Below are 15,518 nucleotides of genomic sequence, written 5' to 3' on the forward strand. Positions count from 1 at the left end.
ATTTATCATTTTCTAATTGTATTTCTTATGATCATATGTATATTTATGTTTGTTTTTCCATTTGGGTTAATTAAGTTACCCGCGGTAAACTGAATACCATTCAGGTCAGCTAATGAACGATTTGTGGTAATCAAATACCTTTAAAAGCCTCCATACAGTTAAAAGGATTTATAACAAGCCATTCATATTGCCATTAATAGCTAATCATATTATTTATCGTTTTCTCATTTTACTTGTTATGATTGTATGTATATTTATGTTTGTTTTTTAGAAGAATGTACTTTTTAATATGTATTATTAAAATGGAAATATCCCAAAAGTAATAGATTGTTGATTGAGCAGCGCGTCCTTCATATGGTGTAGTAATCCACTATAATATTGGTATTTTTTTTACAAATTTAGACTGTACAAGGTATAGGAGATTTGTTGAAGTCTCGTAAAATTTATGGCAGAAACCTCCTACAATGAATTTGTGTATTGTGTGAAGATAATTCGTTTCCAGTTTCTTGTTATCTTATTTTCAACTGCAATTCTTACTTTATATGTAAAATACACCAATGTAGTAGTTTTTACTCAAAGGTTTCAGTGATTTGTCCAATACTGGTGGATCATTGTATAGTCCAACCAAATATAAAATATATAAGTATAAAAATCTTTCCATTTCCCCATTAATTCTCCACCACAGGTTTGAGGAGTGAAGAAAATCTGAAAAGGAACCATGTTAGTGGAGTAAATATTTTAGATAGGGCTATATTAATGGATGTTTTTGCCAGTTCCATGTTGGTTGTACCTTATAAATGATTGGAGCTTTAAAAATATGGGCAGTCTCGCACAAAGTCCTGCCCCGCCAACTTCTTGCAGGCTAATACATTTAGCCCATAGACTTACAAATTGCATTTGTTTGGGAAAGTTAACTGCTAGGTATGTTCATGTTAGAAAATGGCATATAAGAGGGGATTTTGTTTAATATATACCATTACTATTATCTGTTTGCCAAGAAGTATATATACAGGACACGCAGCAACGCTCTAAGGGTTGAGGAGAGGAAGTTCCACACCCAGTGAATTTCAGTAAGGGCAGTTAAGATAAGGAATACTCTGTAAAGAAGGTTGTGATGGCAGACTCAATTGATACGTTCAAAAAGGGTTAGACAGATTAAGCAGAAAAAAGTATGCAAGGTTAAATATCATAAATTATAATGTAATATAGAAATTAATTGGACAGCCATTGGACAGCCATTTTGGGTCGTCAGTGATTCTGGTTCATAACAGATAGTAGCCTCATCTGGGTCATTTACACCAACAGAGATGAAATATAGGTTGATGGGCTCATTTCTATTTTCAAGATCATCAACTATGTTTCTTATGTTACTATATTACTATGCTTACTTTTCAGACTGTTCAACATTGAATTATTAAGTATTAAAAATGTTATCTAGTAACACTTGTTGAATCACTGGTATCTATACATCCCAATATATGTGCACAGCATTCAATATTAATAATAATTTTAGATATATAGTGCTTTCTCCAACAGGACTCAAGATGTTTTACAGGCATACAAATGGTACAAAAAAATATATAAGATATAGTTGGTGCAAACATTTTGGGTAATAACATCCGTGGTTTGAATTTTCTACCCACTAAACGTACCATGTAAGGCAGTCATATTGGGCGCACTACGTAGATTTACTGTGGGTGGGAAAGATTGCCCTCACAAAAAGGGTGCTTCCAGCATCCTAACACTAGGAGAACAGTCCCAACATAACAAATGGGTACATGTATTTTTTGTTTATCTCATCTACAAGCGTACTAGATAAGGCAACCCACTGGATCTTAAGACATGAAGAGAGGCTGTGCTTCCTCCAGGTGGTGTAACCAGTTGTACTTCACAATAAGACTGAAGGAAAAATCTCTTAAATCACAAATCAGGTAAGCAGGTACAACAAAAGAGAAAACATTGATGCACCTTAATTCTCAAATCTCAAATCAAATATTTTTGGCTAAATTGCATTTAACAATTCATTTCAGACTATTTTCCGTAGGTACTGTAGCTTCAGAATAGTACTGTTACAAAAAAAATATTCCTCCTTGAAGGTATAAATCAGTCCTATACTGGTCAATGTTTCAAATTCAGATATTTTTCTATAATTTATCCTGTATTGTGGGAATACATTTTCCATCACTGACAAAGACAAAAAAATAGTTTTGTATTGTCTATTTGGCAAGTTACTGCAGCTACAGAAATTCAGTGTCTTTGAAGGAAATTCTGAGTTAATGTACTGTACATTAATAATAGTCATGCCAGACTGAGCAATGACAACATTTTAGTTTAGGACACTAATGGTTCTTTCCAAATGTGTGGAAATCTAATTTTGGATAAAGTTTAATAAGAAAATTTGACTAATACTGAACAAACAAAGTTATATTCAAATACATTACACTGAGATTGACTGGTTACCTAGTCATATAAATTATACGGCTCTGTTGAGTAATTTAATGTTTTAAATAATATTTTTACAATGCTATAACAAACCATGTTTTCATATATTTTGTATTCTGTATGGGCAACAGAATAAACTACATAGGAAATGGTTTAAATATAGTACACATATTCTATAGTAGCTTTCAGTATATGTGCTTTTAGGAAGATAATTGCACTGTCCCTATAGCGTAGAGGTAGATAAATGAACATAAGAACTGAAGGTGATGAGTTCTAATCCCAGTGGAGCACAGAAACATTTGTTTGGAATATTGACTAATATTTTTATGATCATTCTTTATGCATTTACAAATATATATATATATATATATATATATATATATATATATATATATATATATATATATATATGTTTGATTTTATTAATTTTTATTTTTATTCTTACATTTTTAAGTACAGGTTGAGTATCCCGTATCCGAATTATTCCGAAAACCAGACATTCCAGAGAGTGAAATTTTTTTTTTTTTTTTCGCTAAAAATTCACTGGGGACATTTGTAACAGCCCTACTGAGGACATGATATGTAACTGGCACTATATATGTGCAAGACAATGATTGCTTGGCATTCAAATTCAGTGCTGAGATAGTACACACATTTTGTTTCACGTTTTGAAACCTTGTTTTTTGAACAAATAAAATATATTTGTGTGTATTTTATGTGGTAATAAAATATATTTGTGTGTATATTATGTGTTTATACAGCATAAATGCAAGATACTTCAAAATACATCATTGAAATATTAAAATATTCCGAAATACGGAATAATCCGTTATCCAAAATTCTCCTGGTCCCGAGCATTTTGGATAAGGGATACTCAACCTGTATATGTATTTAATTTTCTTTTTTTCTTTTTATATTTTTCTCCTTTTTTTGTTTTTGTTTTGTTTTCTTGCTAAGTAATATTCCTATGTTATATATGGAAATAGGTATACTAAATACCGAACAAAACATCTTAAAATTGTGACTTATTTAATAAACTGTATGTATAGGTATATGTTTGATATAATTGGTAGTTTGGTACTTGTTTCCTATCTGGGCGCCCAGGTTTTCTACGTACGGCACCGTAATGAAATCGGATCGCATCGCATCGTACACATACACGATATTGAACGATGCGATGCGATGCGATGCGATGCGATCCGATTCGATTTCCCATAGGAAACAATGTGAAATGGCTCAATTTAGCCAAATTCTCATAGGAACAATAGTAAATGGGCCAAAAACACCCCTGAACATTGAAATGTCTCCCCAAAAGTAGTTGATGCCACCCCGCCATCAACGTGAACCCGAAGCGTGGCGAGCGCAGCGAGCCCGCGAGGGGCGGCGGTACGCGTCCTCCGACCTTTTCATGCCCTACTATCCACTAGGGCGTGGAGTGAGAATAGAATAGTGTGGCGAGCGCAGCGAGCCACCGAGCCCGAAGCGTGGCGAGCGCAGCGAGCCCCGCGAGGGGACGCGGATACCTTCACAGTTATACGCGTCCCCTCGCGGGCTTCCCAGGTGTCCATGGCGACGCGGACACCTGGGAAGCCCGCGAAGGGACGCGTTTACCTGTGAAGGTATCCGCGTCCCCTCGCGGGGCTCGCTGCGCTCGCCACGCTTCGGGCTCGGTGGCTCGCTGCGCTCGCCACACTATTCTATTCTCACTCCACGCCGACGTGGATAGTAGGGCATGAAAAGGTCGGAGGACGCGTACCGCCGCCCCTCGCGGGCTCGCTGCGCTCGCCACGCTTCGGGTTCACGTTCATGGCAGGGTGGCGTCAACTACTTTTGGGGGGACATTTCAATGTTCAGGGGTGTTTTTGGCCCATTTACTATTGTTCCAATGATAATTTGGCTAAATTGAGCCATTTAACATTGTTTCCTATGGGAAATCGAATCGGATCGCATCGCATCGCATCGCATCGTTCAATATCGTGTATGTGTACGATGCGATGCGATCCGATTTCTCTACGGAGAATAGCATGGTGCGCAATTAACTTAGTGGGCGCCCAGATAGGAAACAAGTACCGGTAGTTTTGTTACAAAGCTCTCTATTTGATAAGTTGTATAGAAACTGCTATGGAACATGGATAACATAAGAAAACAGCAGATGAATATAAAATGGTTCTACTCCTATACGAAACAGCTGAGTAAATTAAAATGAAACCAATAGGATTAAAATTCCAATTAAAGACCGGGTATATCAGGGCGGATAGCCCAACATATGGGTACTCTTTGAAAAAGCTCCAATCTGAGCAAAACGAGAGAACTTGCCCGGCAACCCTTAGACCAAGAAGGTACCCCCTGCCAGATTTATCAGACTACCGCATATTGGTATCCACACGTATCTGTATACGCCATTCATCACCCACCAAGGTACAGACCCAGAGAGATTGTGTTGTCACTGCAAAGAGGGCGGGTGAGAGACGCCACTTTGCAGCATCACGGGCTGAACAGACGCTGGACGCAAGAGACCCTAACCGCGAGTGAGAGACGCGGCTTCCAGACTGACAATAACTGCCGGTATTGGGTCAGCGTCCCAGTGTCCGTGCACTGCGGGTTGTAGAACGGAGGGCCATGGACACATATATAAATACCAATATCACTACAAGCCCTCCTGCCTCCCTGCTAATCCAGCACTCGCCCACCGATAACATCAGATCTGGAGTCTGTGAGTAAACCAAACCTGTGCAGTGGATACAAACATTTATGCTTTTGTAACATACCGTATAAGCGGAGATTGGATACTATTCAAGCTGGCACACATCTTTGTCCCTCTTGGAAAGAGATTGATTTATCTGTAATTTGGGCCATACAAGCCCAATAAAAGCTTTTTCGAGCAGAATATATTCATTTAAAGCAACAAGTGCGTTTTATTAGTATTTTGTGCACAATATAGGTGGCCACCGATTATGTGTATGTGAATACAAATATTTTATTGTGGAAGTAAATTTCCATGAATTTAAAAATGTTTTGTTTAATATATATATTTTCTGTATATAAGTGTCCGGTGATAATTCAGACCTACATGCACCTTTACTATATGAGCGCAGTCATTCTTTTATAAAAATAATAGGAAATGAACTGGAAGACTATATTCATTGAAGAACTGTCTATTGTGTTCATTAAAACTGCTTATCATTTCGTAATAAAAAAAACAGTTCTGCCAACGCAAACTGAAAGATACATTTATTTTCATTTTAAAGTATCTCTACCATAAATTATATTACATTACACAGGTACAAATATAATATCTTTTGAAGCCAACTTGGAAAATACATGTATAAATAGCACTATAATCTAATGCCACTATACTCAACCTTACTTGCCCAAAAGACTCTCGTATTAGTTTACTCAAAGAAATCCAAACATACAGTATAGCTCATAGTCTGTCTATAAAATCGTTCTATACTTTAAGTCCAAAATTTCAATCTAACTCCCTTAATAAATCCCTCAACACATCTAAAATTCTTAAATCTAAATATGAATGTAACTGGCAATATTGGTACAAATGCCTAAGTATTCACATGACTAAACAATTTGCCAACCTCTGCAAACCTTTCTGCTCCCTTTGATAGAATTAAAAATCTAACAAGATGGCTGTATCTGGAGGGGATTGATCCTTAGTGTCCTACCCAGAGGTCAGCTATAGGAACGGGACTTATTGTTGCATGACTATTATTGTGAGAGACTGCAAATTGCCATTTGGTTTTATTTATTATTATTCATATTTGAATCTACGGACTACAAGTCTTTAATAAATTGGTTAATTTAACTATCCCATGGTATGTTGTTTAATTCCTCCTCTCAACTAGCAGTGTGACCCTCTGTTTTCTTTTTTTGCATATTATCTGTGGGACTGACTCTCCCACTGTATCACAGCAGTTTGGATTTTAGACCCATTCCAGCGCCTGAATACCCCTAGGGAACATTGTGTCTTCTGTAAAGGAATAGTTTATCCCTCTGACTTGATTTTACATTTTTTTAGCTCTTTTTTTTTCTAAAAGTTTCCACATAGCAGGATAATTGTTACTACCATACACTCTATTATTATTAATAATAATAACAATTTTCAAAACAATATAGACCAGCAAACCAGTTTATTGAGATGCATCTCCTCCTTCCACAAACATAATTGATATTAAAGTTAAATTCTATACTTTACTAATCAGTAATATTAAAAACTTTAAGGGGGTATTTAATATGGGGTTATGGCTGTTGAGCTGGCTCGAGATGGCTTGACAGCCGTGACCCTGTCCTGTTCTCGGTCAGCTCGACCGAGAAATCGCACGAGATACAATGTCCCGCCTGCCGCGGGGTGAGAAGGGGGCGTGGCTGCGAGAAGTGGCCGGGAATCATCGAGCTGTGGCTGGGAGCTCGGCAATTCCCAGCCGTTCTCTGCAGAACGACCCCGACTGCTTGTGAAGTCGGGCTCGTTCTGCGAGATCTGCTGCTCAATGCTGTCGAGGAAGACAGCATTGAATAGGGCCCAGCGGCCATCTCACCCAATGGGAGATGCTTGCCGGTGATTGAATATCCCGCTCTTCTGATGTCCAATATTTTGTATTGCATGGGTATATATTGGTACCTCACATTATTAATATTCCAGGATCCTATATTGGAAGTAAAGAGCGAAGTATGTAAGTAAAATGAAGTGTAACAGTGTGCAAATAAGAGAAAATGAATTTGTAAAAGATAAAAAGATTTAAAAACCAGTCTCTGGGTGAGATGTTCTAAGCTTTGAAAAGTGATAAAATAGAGAGTGAAAAACCACCAACCAATCATATCCTGTTCTAACAACCAATCAGATCCTTTTCAAACACAACATGGAGTATGGCAGTTAAGAGATGATTGGCTGGTGGTTTATCACTTTCCATTTGATCACTTTTGAAGCTTAGTACATCTGGCCTTCTGTCTGCCACTTTTTTGTGTCCTTATCAGTGGGATTCTATTTATTTAGACACTACTGGGTCATAGTAATAATATATGTTCTTTTAGTTGTGCTTTTCCTTAAGTATTACTCATAATATATGTGTGGGATAATAATATAGCTGCTTGTTTACTTTAATGTGAACTTCAAATATTTAGTAATTGTAGGTCCTTCAAGATGCTGCTTTATCCCCTAATAGTGTGGTATTATCAATGAAACATACAACAGAATAATAATGTAAGCTTCATATAAACCCTGTGTGAAAACGAAGCAAAAACTGGATTTAGCTCGTGGCTACAGTAAATGTAATATTAGTCTCTAATGTAATGAATCATTCATGAGATTAAACACTTAGCCGCAGAGGCAATTAGAACCTGTGGACAAGCCTTTTAAGAATGTATGTACTTACCATATATGCTGTATAGTACAACTGGTACAAGTGGTGTGTGCGTGTGTTTGTGTATATATATATATATATATATATATATATATATATATATATATATATATATATATATATATACACTGGGTTCCTTATGTGCCGACCAAACAGCTCCAATAAGGTAGGCGGCACTCCAACGGTGAAAGTTCAAAGAAAATGGATTTATTTCAAATTGCCATGTGCCTACTTTTCAAGACTTTCGTCTTTTCATCAGGGCGTGCAAAAAAAATATATAAAGTGCTGTGCAAAGAACCAAAATTATGTAATTTCTTGCCTTAATTAGCGTGTGTCTAGTGTGTGTGGCTCAGGGAGTCCCGGCGTCTGTGTGCACAGCTTCCGGCTGCTGCTGCTCTGCCTCACTTCCGATGTGGCCGTTGCTAAGCAACGCTGAAAGCTTGTGCTCCACTGCAGCTCCGGGTTACCTGTATGTGAAAAAAACATATGTAAGACCAGTGCTATAAACTCACTGGATGAAAAGGTGTAAGTGCTATATTAACAAAAACCTCTATACTGCTACTTGTGCTATATTGTGCTCTAAAAAGGATAAGAACATAATTAATGTTAGAACTATCAGTTTCCTATTAATTATTGTTAAATAATTTGTGGTTCTAAATTTATAAGCCTCACAATGGACGTCTTCCATATGTAAATTTTACACTAACAAATACTGGATGTAGCTAGTGGGCTAGGGCACAGATACACTTTGTACAACTTATGGAAAAGCAGAAGACGTGGGGAAAAACTTAAATTGCTAAATTACACAGAAACAGCAGATATATATGGAAATAATGCATTATATAAAAGCGTTCCAGGTGATTTTTTCACTTAGTCCGGTCGGAGCAAGGGTATTAAGTCTGTAAATCCATTCAGACTCACGTTGATTCAGCAATTTTTGTCTGTTCCTACCCTGTGCCAGAGGGGGGGCATGATCTGTTATCATACAATGCAGGTCTGATAGTGTGTGTCCACATTGCTTAATGTGCTTAGCCACCGGTTGGTTTATGTCCTTGCCTTTCAATATTCCTGTGACGGCAAATCTGTGGAGAGCAAATCGCACCCTAAAGGTCCGACAAAGTTTTAGCATTCCCTAATAGCAAAACTGTGGCAAGGCATGATGGGACTTGTAGTTTCACAACAGCTGGAGGGCCATAGTTTGGACATGCCTGCTGTAGTGTCTAAATAAATGGAAACCCATGGATAAGGACACAGAAAAGTGGCAGACAGAGACTGGTTTTTAAATCTTTATTTCTTGCACAAATTAATTTTCTCCTATTTGCACACTCTATTACACATGATTTCATACCTACATACTTTGCTCTTTACTTCTAATATAGTATTAATATTGTGAGATACCAATACAGTACATACCCATGCAATACAAAATATTGGATATCAGACTTAAGGTTACTTTTTAATATTACTGATTAACCACTTAAGTGGTATGCCCGGAGATTTTCCGGGCTCAGCTGCGCTGCCGCAGCGGGCTGTCCCGGAAAATCTCCGGGCATACCACTAACATACAATAGGTGCGCGCCAGTGGTGTCCAGGTGTGCACCACTGGCGCAGCACCTCTAGTGCCCACCCCCGCCACAAACCTTGTCCCCGTCCCGTCCCCCCGTCCTCGCCATCACCTTTGTTCCGGCGATCCCCTGCCGCCCGCCCCGCTAGCCACCCGTCACTCATTTTACAGTGACGTCGGCGGCAGGCTCGGGGATGGTTGGCACGGCTCAGGGGGACTCGGAAGCATTCAGGCACCCGAGTTCTTCCGAGCCGCCGCGATCATCCCCCAGCCTGCAGCCACGTCACTGCTGAAAGTGACAGGTGCCGGCAAAGGAAAGGGGGACAGCGCAGCGGCGGCATGGAAGCTCCGGCGTACTAACGCCGGAGCAGAGGCTGAGGTGAGGGGGGAAGCCCACAAATTCCTGTGGTGGGTTTTGCTGGGGCAGGACAAACCTGCCCTAGTAGGTTTGTCCTGCCCCAGCAAAACCCACCACTCAAGGGGTTAATAAAGTGTAGATTTTAACTTTAATATCAATTCTGTTTTTGGAAGGAGAAGTGAATCTCAATATACTGGTTTTCTGGTCTCTTTTGTTTTGTTTGCTTAAGTATATAAAGGCAGTCAATATTACCCCTAACTGTCTGTGTGGCAATACAACCCCACAGGAATAATTACTATATGTTCAGGGCCAGCGCCACCACTAGGCAGCTCTAGGCAATTGCCTAGGGTGCCGGCCACTGGAGGGCGGCACGTTGGAGCAGGACCCTTCCCCCCTAGACTGAGGTGAGTGCAACTCCCCCCCCCAGCCTCCGGAGCAACTAGGCGGCCGCCACATCACCCATTCCCCCTCCTCACTCATGGAGTTACTTAGCGGCACTTGCCGCATCACCCGACACCCCCACCCCTGGCAACCCCCCGTGGAACGATGCAGCGGCCTGCTGCCGCAATACCCAGCACCCCCCTGTGTGGAGCGGCCAGTCTGACGCCACAATACCCAGCACACACACCCCCCGTGTGGAGCGGCCAAATACCCGGCACCCCCTTCCAGGGGAGCGGGTGAGTACCGGATCACACCTTCCCCCTATTGGCACCGGCCCTGTATATATTCCTCCACTGTCAATAATACTAATATATCATCCTAGTGTGGTATTCTTCACTATATTATTAACAGTTCCTTAAATTGTGTAGAAAACCCCATTGTGCTTTATAATTGGAAACGACAGTGATTAAACAAAACTAGGTAATAACAAACATAGAGGTTGGGGGGGTCCTGTTTGCAAACTTATAACCTATAGGAAAATAGGCATTGATTATTAATTATTTACAGTTTCTTATATAGCGCAACATATTCCGTTGCGCTTTACAATAGGATATAGGGTAGGTGTTATTCATTGCATTACGGTACACCAGATTTCAAAGGTTCTTGGTTTGCTGTATTACAGTATATGGTTATACAACAATGTAGCCTGAGGTCAGCAGGATGGAGAAGTAAAGAAAGAGAAAACATGTGAGGATATATGTGGACTGTGCAGTAAGTATGTTATTTGATAGGAAAGGTTTATGAAGGTTATGTGGGTGGTTCTGGAATTCATTAAGCTTGCCCTAAGAGGTACGTTTTCAGGAAACGCTTGAAGGTTTGGAGACTAGAGGAGAGTCTTATTGTGCAAGGGAAGGAATTTAAAAAGTGGGTTCAGCGCAAAGAAAGTCCTGTGATTGTGAAAGTATATTGATACTTCATCTTAAATAATTTATAAAATCTACAGTACCTTCTAAATCAAAACACCTTTCCTGTGCTTTGAAAAACAGATTTTTGGTTGTAAAGATAGCTTTTAATTCTTTTATCCAAAATTCATGAAGCCAAATATGAGAAGGTGGATTTATTGGTGCATAATATAAATCAAATTTAAAGAAACATTTTCTTATTATCTGTGACCCTACCTACCATTGAGTAAGGTAACTAAAGTCTACAGGTTTCAACTGAGTAAGAAAAATAGTTTTCATGTTACTGAATGAAATGATGAAATGAAATGATAATTGATAATTTGATTTGTGAAAGGTTGATAGGACTGAATTGAGCCAGCAGCCCCTGAAAATGAAGACACTCTAGACACCATCTAGCACAGAGATTGACTAACTGTGGTGTGTAGGCAACTAATCTGGCAGAGAGTGTAACTGGCAAGCAATTGCTAAGAGACTGTAACTAGCAAGCAAGAACTCTGTTAGAAAGTTTAACTAGCAAGCCATTACTTTGATGAAGAATGCAACCAACAAGCCACTACTCTGATATAGAGTGTAACTAGCAAGCAACTTGCTCTGAGAATGTAACTAGTAAGAAATTACTCTTATAAAGTACAATTAGCAAGCAATTATTCTTATATAGAATGTAACTAGCAAGCAATTGCTCTGGGAATGTAACTAGCAAGCAATCACTCCATGAATGGAGATGAGGTTAGAGATATATGGAGCAATGGAATTAGAGATGGCCCTATATGTGAGTGTGAGGTGTTTGAAATAATTATGTAAGGGAATGGGAGCCAGTGCAGATTTTGTTGAAGAGGGGTGGAAGAAAAGGGAGCGGTGGGCGAGGAAGATAAGCCTGGCTGCAGAGTTAAGGACAGATTGGAGAGGAGCCAGATGGGAGCAAGCGAGGCCAGTGAGGAGAACATTGCAGTGGATGATAAACTTAGTTGCACTCTGGGAGAGAAAAGGTTTGATGCAAGCAATGTTGCAAAACTGTAGCCAACAAGAATGTGCCAGAGCTTGGATGTGGGGTGCAAAGGAGAGGGTGGAGTCACCAAGGCAGCAAAGTTAGGTAATGGGGAAGAGGATTGTGTTGTTAACAGTGATAGAGATATTAGTAGGGGTGTAGCTCTAAGGGGGGATAATGAGCTCAGATTTGTCCATATTAAGTTTCAGAGAGGGCTCAGACATCCAGGAGCAGATGGCGGAGAGGCAGTTGGAAACCTGAGAGAGAACAGTGGGGGGCAGACCAGGAGAGGAGAGGTAGATTTATGTGTCATCAGCATAGAGGTGATATTAGAGGCAAAAAGAGTTAATGAGTGCACCCAGGGAAGAGGTGTACAGGGAGAAAAGAAGGGGGCCAAGGACAGGACCCTGAGGGACACGACAGGAAGGTGGTGAGGTGGTGAGATGGTGCCAGAGGCATAGACTGAGAAGGAATGGTTGGTGAGGTAAGAGGTAAACCAGTCAAGGACAGTGGAAGAGAGGCCAATGTTTTGGAGTGTGTGGAGGAGGCAGGGGTAATTTTTGTGCCGGAACGCTCCGGAACGCCGTTCCTGAAGGTCAGATGAAAAATGACCTCATCAGGAACGACGTTCCGGAACCTCTAATAACCACGGCGGCCGGATGAAAGGAGTTCCGGCAAACTGTTCTGGTAGCTGCGCCCACCCCCTGCCTCCGAGTCCATAGACAACACGTCACCAGCGTGTTGCATTGTCGATGCGCACAGTGACGCGATGCCGCCCAGCCGCCTGCCGGAGATGCGCCTACTTCCGCCCCCCCCACCCGAGATGCGCTCGCTGACTCCCGCCCACCTCAGATGCGCTGACTCCCGCCCCTACTGTGAGCACACATCTGCAACAGGACTGTTAGCATCTCTACCTGGGCAGGTGACTGGGGTGACCAGGGTGGGTCTAAGGGGAGAGTTGGCCTGCTGGTTCTGTGCAGGGTAAATGACCCCCATATGGGCAGGATCAGGGCAGGGAGCAGTAGTTATGCGGGCAGTGTGAGTGCACTGCTGGGGGCATAAGTGTATCTGGCACTGTGGGTGCATATCTGGCACCATGGGGACATATGTGTTTCTGGCAATGCACTGTTGGGGTCATATATGTATGCACACTACTGCACCACCTACCCTGCTGCACACTACCGCTCCCACCCTCCCTCCCTGCTGCACACTACCGGCGGTAGCTGGACGCTGCACAGTTCTGTCCCCCTTGGCATCGAGCATGAAGCCCCTTGGCATCGAGCATGAAGCCCCTTGGCATTGAGCATGAAGCCCCTGGCATTGAGCATGTAGGTAAGTGGCACTTATGTGTCAAATGTGTAATGGGCATCTCTGTGGGGGCCATATGTATAACAGGCATCCCTGTGTGCGGCTTATGTTTAATGGGCATCTCTGTGTGTGGCATATGTTTAATGGGCATCTCTGTGTGTGGCATATGTTTAATGGGCATCTCTGTGTGTGGCATATGTTTAATGGGCATCTCGGTGTGGGCCATATGCATAATGGGCATCTCGGTATGGGCCATATGTATAACGGGCATCTCTGTGTGTGGCATATGTTTAATGGGCATCTCTGTGTGTGGCATATGTTTAATGGGCATCTCGGTGTGGGCCATATGCATAATGGGCATCTCGGTGTGGGCCATATGTATAACGGGCATCTCTGTGTGTGGCATATGTATAACGGGCATCTCTGTTTGTGGCATATGTATAATGGGCATCACTGTGTGTGGCATATGTATAATGGGCATCACGGTGTGTGGCATATGTATAATGGCCATCACGGTGAGCGGCATATGTATAACATGCCACTGTTGGGAGGAATTACATGGTTTCCTTATTTTTTTTAATGTAACGTCCCGCCCCTTTTGAAGCTCCTTCCGCATCACCGCCCACTTCTGCCCTGCCCACAGTTCCTGAACCTATTTCCCTACAAAAATAGCACTGGGAGGAGGAGAGGGTGATCCACAGTGTGAAAGGCAGCAGAGAGGTCCAGGATAAGCAGAGAGAAGTTGCCCCTGGATTTGGCTGACAGCAGGTCATTTGTGACTTTCACTAGGGCGGTCTCAGTGGAGTAGAGTGAGCAAAAGCCAGATTGAAAGGGATCAGCGATGGATTGGTCAGAGAGGTCGCTGGTGAGACGCCTGTAAAGTGATACTGCAGATCACCAAATACAGGGAGAGCGCTGATGTCATGTGTAGTCAGCCGCCAGCCCCATGCAGGTATCAACACACCTGTGTTCCCAGGGGAATGCCCAACATTTTTATAGAGTCACCCATAAACTCCTGGGCATTACCATGAAGCTACCCCTTGCCCATCCCCTTCCCTACCCTGCCAGTGCAAATACCTCTGCGAGCGTGGGCACAGGGGGTTTGCACATGCACATATTCTCACACCATCGAAAACAGGGCCGAATTCGGACTCATCTCACACTACAAAACATTTAAAGCTAAAACCACAACTGCTGTGTTTACCAGGAGGCTCAGTTACAGAGAACATATCATTTGCTTGAAGATCTGCAGAAGTTTAGAATTTCCTAGATATTTGCATGCCTTATAATACAATGTGCCAAATAAATATTTTGTTGTAATACAAGGAAACTATACACTTAGCTCTTGATTGACAAAACTGAATGACCCAAATATCTCCAAATATTATTTATCAAAATAACGTAGTTACAGCTGGATAAAACTTTTAGAGATGAAGAAACAGATTTCAAGTATTAGAGCTTGCCAATGTGTAAATAAGAGAGATTGTTTTGACGTTGAAACATAAAAGGCATTCCAAATACATGCAAACATACGGGCTGAAGGAATAACAGAACCCATTATTTCTTATGTATCAAAAAATATATATATATGCTAAATACCCATAAATATGACATTAAAAACTATGATTGCAATATGTATTCATTTTCCTTTCAGACTGTGGCCAGGTTTTGTTTGCCAAAAACTGTCGGTGCCATTGCACATGTTGCAGCTAAATATTCATTACCGTGGAAGGGCAGCCCACTTTGAGGAAATGAAAGCTGTTTATCCTGTGTGCGTGCTAGCTAAGTAACTGTCAAGTGAGCTGAAAGCCTCTGTCTTTTAATGACAGCTTTTCTCTTGGAAGTTGACATTTTCTCCTCTTCAAACCTTATAATGGGACTGTTGCAGTGTCTGAAAAGTGTCCAAAACAAAAAGAGAGTGGAAAGAAATTTAGATCTGGAGATAAATGGTACAAATAGCTTGGAGAGCTGGCTGCATTCCTTTTGAGTCCCAGCCATAGAAAATGTCTGGGAATAGCAAGAGACTCCTTTCTTATGCAGCTATTGCCAGGTCCTATGGCAGCAAGTTTCAATTTCCAATCTGCAGTGAATAAAGATTGATTTGGAGACCATGTTCTATTTTTGGTGGAGGAGAGACCCGGTAAACCAG

General features: G+C 41.2%; 1 long non-coding RNA gene across 1 annotated transcript; it reads left to right on the forward strand.

Moving 5' to 3' along the window:
• Positions 1-8,269: 8,269 nt before the first annotated feature.
• On the forward strand, positions 8,270-15,145 carry LOC146062631 (uncharacterized). The gene is made up of 3 exons (XR_014471433.1): positions 8,270-8,336; positions 10,797-10,885; positions 15,024-15,145. It is a non-coding gene; the product is annotated as an uncharacterized LOC146062631 (long non-coding RNA).
• Positions 15,146-15,518: the final 373 nt, after the last annotated feature.

This window comes from Crinia signifera, chromosome 3, assembly GCF_055691185.1.
Source record: "Crinia signifera chromosome 3, ASM5569118v1, whole genome shotgun sequence".
Taxonomy (NCBI): Eukaryota; Metazoa; Chordata; class Amphibia; order Anura; family Myobatrachidae; genus Crinia; species Crinia signifera.